At 51.2% G+C, this 6,652-nt stretch overlaps 1 long non-coding RNA gene across 1 annotated transcript; it reads right to left on the bottom strand.

Moving 5' to 3' along the window:
* Positions 1-2,487: 2,487 nt before the first annotated feature.
* Positions 2,488-4,919, bottom strand: LOC104848388. Its single transcript, XR_002024732.2, has 3 exons — positions 4,398-4,919; positions 3,476-3,546; positions 2,488-2,563 (listed from the first exon to the last, which is right to left on the bottom strand). It is a non-coding gene; the product is annotated as an uncharacterized LOC104848388 (long non-coding RNA).
* Between the last annotated feature and the right edge of the window lie 1,733 nt (positions 4,920-6,652).

The following is a 6,652-nucleotide window of genomic DNA, read 5'->3' on the forward strand; positions in this document are numbered from 1 at the left end:
CCCTCCTCCCACCCCGTCCCTCACCCCAAAAGGTGGGGAGCCTCGCTCTGTGTCTCCACTGCTCACCATCGCAGTGGTCATCATCACCATTCCAAGGGAATGTGAGAGCCACCTTGCCGTGGGCTGAAATACAGAGAATAATAACAATGCTTCTTGCTACGTATGTTTAGCCTGGTGGGAGAGAAAAACTTCCAAATAAGAACAACCAAGCAGTGTGTCTGCAGTACGGAATTAGTCCAGAGGTGAGCCACAATAGCCTCATTCAGGGACATGGGAGGCAGAAGGGGCTCCTGTAAAAGGGATTTAAGGGCTGCATAGGAGTTCACCTGACAAGTGGTAAGAGGGCTTAATCTCAGTAGAGGAAATGACAGCGGCCTCTAAAGTGTGTATCAGAAGCCTCGCACGCTCATGAAGACAGCTCCTGGGCCCCAGCCTGAGGTTCTAACTCACTGGGCTTGGTGTGGGGTCTGGGGTTTGTGTTTCTAAAGGTTCCCAGGGGCTGCTGTGGCTGCTCTCCGTATGCCACATTCTGAGAGGTGCTGTACGGAACTGCAGCACGGTGCCTGTGAGGAGCGGCAGGCCTGGGTGCCGCTGGAGTCTGGTGCCTGAGCCATGTGGCCGGGGAGCCATGGGGCCACAGGCAGCAGCAGGCGCAGTGTCTGTCACGACAAGTGCAGGTGTTGGCATTTCCAGGCCATGGCATGAATGAAGCCCGGGCCCAGAGCCGCCTTTGGCCTGGTCAGAGGCTGGTGCTGAGTGCCCATGCAGGAGGAAGAGCACCCATGGTGGGTGGACAGGGCTCACCCTGGGCCCCGGAGAGACATGGGGGCTGCGCTTCGGCACAGCGCTGGGAGGAGAGGAGGCAGGTGAGCCGGACTTGGACTCTAAAGGTGTGGCCTAGTGATACCAGCAGCAGGACAGGAGGTGGTAGTCGGCACAGGTCCTGTCGGGAGTCTCTGTCCCACAGAGTCCTCCCCACTGGGGCCTCCCTCCTCCCAAGCTCTTCCTTGTCCCCTCCTGTCCCTGTCCATCTTCTGTGTCCTCATCTGTGTTCTCCCTTCCGATGTGGTGCTCGTGGCCAGCTCAGCACGTTGCTAAGGTGTCAGGACAGGTCCCAGTTCCCCCCCACTCCCGAGAGAGCATGGCCTCTTTCTATGATAAAAATTTCAAATTCAGAACACAGTAGAACTATCACTCCTGTGCCTACTGTGTAATGTACTTTGCAACGTTAGCTTCCTGTCTCTACACTGGAGTTTTTTTTTCTTTTCTTTTTTGGTACTGAGCATGGAACCCAGGACCTTTGCACTGAGCTACATCCTTTTTTTTTTTTTTTTTTTTTTTTTTTTTTTTTGGCTTTTTGAGACAGGGTCTCACTATGTAGTGAGACTAACCTGGAACTCACTATGTAGCTCAGGCTGGTCTCGAACTCATAGCAATCCTCCTGCCTCAGCCTCCCGAGTGCTGGGATTACAGGCGTGCGCCACCACGCCTGGCCCTTTATTTTATTTTATTTTTATTTTTTGAGACAAGGTCTTGCCAAGTTGCTCAGTTCAGGCTACGCTTGAACTTGTGACCCTTTTGCCTCTGCCTCCCAGAGTGCTGGCATTACAGGCCCACACTCTCACTCCTGGCTTCCCCTGGAGTATGCTGAAATATAATTCAGCCATTTCATGACTCCTCTAAGTGCTTTAGTAGGTGGATCTAAAATTGAGGGTGTTTTCCTTTTAACCACCACGCCATGTCTCTCCCACATAAAATATTATCATGTTTCGCTCAGTCTCCTAATAGTCAGACGGTATTCAAACACCTCTAGCCACTCCGCCAGCCTTTCCGTGCACGATTTTATCACAGGGATATTCCGGACATCAGATAGTTGGACATGTTTCACTGAGAACGTTTGTATGTCTGAAGGTGCCCTGTTCTGCAGCAAGCATTTTGCCAAGGGTGCCTCGTCCCCCTTGTCCCCCTGCCCTCTCCCTCCTGGGTGCCACAAATGCATGTTCGTGTTTCTTTGTATTTCAAGGTGAGGTTCAGGTATCTGTCCCCCTCCAAGCGTCAGCATGGGTGTCATGTGTGACACTTCTTTTGACGTGAAATTGACCTGTAATGAAATACATTCTAAATATAGTAATTGATGAGTGAAGACAAATGCACCTCCCCGCGTTGCCCGACCCCCGTCATGACGCAGCACATCACTGCCACCCGCAAATGTCCCCGTACTCCTTCCTAGTCAGTAACCCCATTCCAAATTTCCCTGTCACTGCCCCTTCTGGAACTTCACACACAGTGAGTCGTCTGCCAGGCTCTGACCCATGCTGTGGCGTCTCTGACAATGCCCTCTCGAGCTGTGTACGTGCCCTCTTTAGTGGCCATGCCGGGTCCCTTTACACAGCCTCAGTGCCACTGATTCCTCCAGCCACCTGCCAAGTGACCCCAGGAAACGTCTTCCTTCTGGCCAGTAGGAGTCCAGCTGCTGTGAACATTCGTGCTCAGGGTTTCTGTGGACTCTCACCATCCAGTCAGGTCCTCCACTTGTGGTGGCTGCTTCTAGCACCTTCTCCCTCTGAAATAGAAGAAAGCTGGTCACATTCCTGGAGGTACTTACAGCTCTGTCACCAGCATCCTTGAAAGGGCTCGGTTCAGAGTGACAGCTCCAGAGCCACCTGCGTGGACCTCAGGCACTTGAATCGGATGGCTTCGTGTGGCCCTGTGTGGAAACTCAGGCTCCCAGACAGGGCTCCATCCTGAAACACAGGGTCGGCCATTTTCGTGGGTGTACGGCACTGTCAGCCTGCGGCCACAAGGGGGCACTTAATTGCTTTGTATGACTGAAAATTTTCCCATTGGCAGTGAAAAGGAAAATGTTCCAGAAAAATCAGCCTCTCTCATTCTGTCGAATTCAATGGGGAATACGTGCTCATTTGCTCGCTAAGTGTTTATTGAACACCCACCACACACGAGGCTTTCTGCTGGGCACCATGGTGGCAAAGAGACCAGTTATTTCCTGCTCTTGGGACCATTCTGAGTCAGCGGGGGGAACAGCGACTGTGTGCAACTTGAAGTCAGAAGAATAGGTGAATGTGGAAAAGTTCAGGTGGGTATAAGTTGGGGTGGGACCTTCCAGGAAGCCATGATGTGAACAGCAAGGTGGAGGGGCCAGAAGGTTCTGGAATACAGTATGTCAGGGAAGGGACACTGAAACGAGTCAGGGAAATTTGGGGCTACTCATTGTATCCAGTGCCACAGGGCCCTTCCCAGTGGGAAGGTGATTGGGGTGACTGTAGAAAGCAAAGAGAGGACAGGGAGCTGGCTGGGCAGTGCCATTTGTCACTGGGAGGGGGCATTGAGGCAGTGACTGAGAATTGACCCAATAAGGAGTGGACCAGGCTACCTGGGGAGAGGCAAGAAAGAAAGCATGTTCTAGAATGTTCTTAGCGCACCCTGATTTTTGAAGTTTAGCTTTGAAGTCAGATACCTTTGCACTGTTTGAATATTCTGTCATTCACCCTGGTGTTTTCAGATTGTGTCACTGGCGAGTTGTTTTGCCTGGTAAAGAAAAAATTATTGTGATACTTGTTGAAGAGGTTAAGGAAGGCTTTGTTCAGCACTCTTGTGATGGGGTCCATGATGGTCTCAACAGGGAGAGAAATAATGGGTCAGCTCTGGGTGCAGCAAGAATATAGCTGGGGATTTCTAGCCAAGGATCCGGCTGAGGAGCCGTAGATGGAAAATTGCTAAGAAGAGATGTGGCAGAAGGGGTCTCATACCAGGCTGGGGATACTTGCTACACCTGAATGAGGTGGGTGGGAGTCAGGCCCACCTCAAGTTTGGCTAAGGAGGAAGTCTTTGTCTTGCACAGGATCAGTCAGATCTTTAATAAAGACAAATTTTAGGTGGTGGGAGGATGTGTGGGGTGGGACACACCTGAAATCTCAGTACACGGGGAGGCTGAGGGAGGAGAATTGAAACCCAGCTTGGGCGATTTAATGATTTAAAAAATAGTTTTTAAAATGGCTGGAGGTGTATATGAGGGCAAAGGCCCTGGGTTCGCTCACCAGCAACACACACACACACACACACATGCACGCGTGCAAATTTCAATATTTACAGTTGGACACATTTTAAACTACGAAGTGCGTGTATACCTTTTGGTTCGCGGTTCGCTCACCAGCAACACACACACACACACACACATGCACGCGTGCAAATTTCAATATTTACAGTTGGACACATTTTAAACTACGAAGTGCGTGTATACCTTTACTGAAAGAAGTGGTATTGATAATTTAAAATACAGTGCAAAAACAAAGTGCTTTTCACTCCATAGGATGAAGTGGCGGGGTCCCCAGTCAGTCTGCAGACTCACATACACTGTGCTGGTTTACCTGAACACTCACCGCCCCATTTCCAAACGTGTCTGTTCCTTTTTGCCCATCTTCTTCCTCAGTAAGGGGCAGATTTGAATCCAGTGCCATCTCGGGCTGGCTGTATGGCTTTAGTTTCCATCGTCACGCACTGGGGGCAATCACAGTGCTGCTCATGGGCTGTGCCGAGTGACGCCCGCGGCTGGGCACACTCGGTGGCATCCGTGTTCCTGGGTGGCATCATCTTTGCCCAGGTTTGCTTATGTACAATGAAGGCCCCGCCAGTCGACTCTGCTTTGTGAATTAGAAAGGAGGTCTCCCCAACCTGCCGTGAAACTGTCGTGCATCCTGAAGCATTTTCTTATTGAACAGGGGGTGGCAGTGGTGACTCGGTCTGTGAATCCAAAGACCCTGTTAGGGCCTCCCTACTTCAGACAGGAAGCTTGGAAACCTGTCTGTCCCTCAGAGCAACCCACAGAAACAGGAAACAGGGCCTGTCCTCGACAGTGCTGCGGGTAGTGTCCACCTGGGAGGAAGCTGGGAAGCCTGACCCTGGAGCCCCCCGGGTGACCCAAGACCATCAGCTTCTGTCACCTGCTGACTCACTTGTGCTGAAGGGGCCACCGGGAAATTGACGGCAGGGCAGAGGGACCCCGACTCGCGTCCAGAAAACACTTCCACCTGCAGGACAGCCCTGGACTGGAGCCCTGGGACTCTGAAAGAACTCGAGAGGAACATGAATGAAGCCAAGCAGATTCTGTTTGCTTCTGCTGGGTGGAAGAGCGATGGGAACCACGAGTTCATGTTATTTCACAGCGTTGTCCCTTCAGCTGGGGACAAGTTAGGATTTTCTAGCTTTAGTTGTGATTACTTTCACAAAGTAAAAGATACTTGCTTTGAGTGTTTTCCCCCAACTAGATATAGCATACATCATTATAATCACTCTTACCATGTTAAGACCTTATTATTACTGCTATCTTTCTTGGTAAATTTAGCCTTATTCTACTCAAATACAAGAGTTGCTGATTGAAATCTTGAGGAAGCAACAGATGGGATTTGGAAAGTGGCAGCTGGTTCAGCCAGGATTTCTGCTGGCGAATTCCGGTTGTGTGTGTGTGTGTGTGTGTGTGTGTGTGTGTGTGTGTGTGTGAAAAGGTTACATGCACAGAAATCTTCAGATCCCTCCTCCTTAGAGTTTCTTAGCATTTTTGTTTTTTTCAGATTTTTATACATGCAACCATTTTTCTTAGAACTTAAATGACACACTGTAAACTCCATGTTGTAGAAATGCCAGCCTTGATTTGAGAAGTAAGACAAGCTGACTTCTTTTGAGTAAATCTGCAGGGATGTGTTCAGGTGTTCAACCCTTAACTTCAACCCAGAAGTAGAAGCAATGCTCTGGACCTTTTATACTCGCAGACAGAGCATCGTGAATTATTGGGATGGCGTTTGGTGCCAGTCAGGGATTTGAGTTGCAAGCAACAGAAATGAGCAAGCAGAGAGCAGGGCAGGAAATGCCCAGAGGGAGCTGGGCAGTGTGCAGGGTCTGTGCGGGGCTGGAGAAGAAGCCTGTGCATCTACCGAGGCGGAGAGCAGCCAGGGGACCAGCGAGGCCCAGCAGGCGCTGATGTGGATGCTGCCAGAGGGATGGCCACCGCCGGACAGCCAGACACGGGCCTCTGAGAGGTTGCCTCCAGGGAGCTTGCCGTCCCTGCCAGGCCCGTGCCAAGTCTCTGGGTCACACCCTCAGGGCTCAAGGTCCTGGCATTTCCAGAGGGTCCTGCAGCTGCCGTGACAAAGCCCCATAGGACGGGTGCCTTACAGCAACATCACCGACTCCTTTACACTTCTGGTGTCTAGAAGTCCCTGGTGTGCACACTGGTGCTCAGGGAGCATCTCTTCCTGCCTCTGCTGGCTTCTGGTGGTTGCCAGCATCCTTGGCCACGGCAGCATCATCTCACTCTGTCCCGTCGTCACAGGGCTGTCTTCCCTCTGTGTGCATCTCTACGTCCGATTTCCTCTCCTGGGAAGGACACCAGTCACGGTGGACTCAGAGCCCACCCCAGTCCGTTCTGACTTTGGTGTAACTTGATCACATCTGCAAAGACGGTTCCATGTAAGTCACAATAACAGAGCGCGGTGGCCCACCCCTGTAATCCCAGGACTCAGGAGGTTGAGGCAGGAGGATCAGTCGTTGGAGGCCAGACTGGACTACATAGCAAGATATCGTCTCAAACCAACAGACAAACACCCTCCAAAATAAGAAATGAGTAAGTCCCTTTCACAGG

Source organism: Fukomys damarensis, unplaced genomic scaffold, assembly GCF_012274545.1.
Source record: "Fukomys damarensis isolate Sample0158 unplaced genomic scaffold, DMR_v1.0_HiC HiC_scaffold_12, whole genome shotgun sequence".
Lineage (NCBI taxonomy): Eukaryota > Metazoa > Chordata > Mammalia > Rodentia > Bathyergidae > Fukomys > Fukomys damarensis.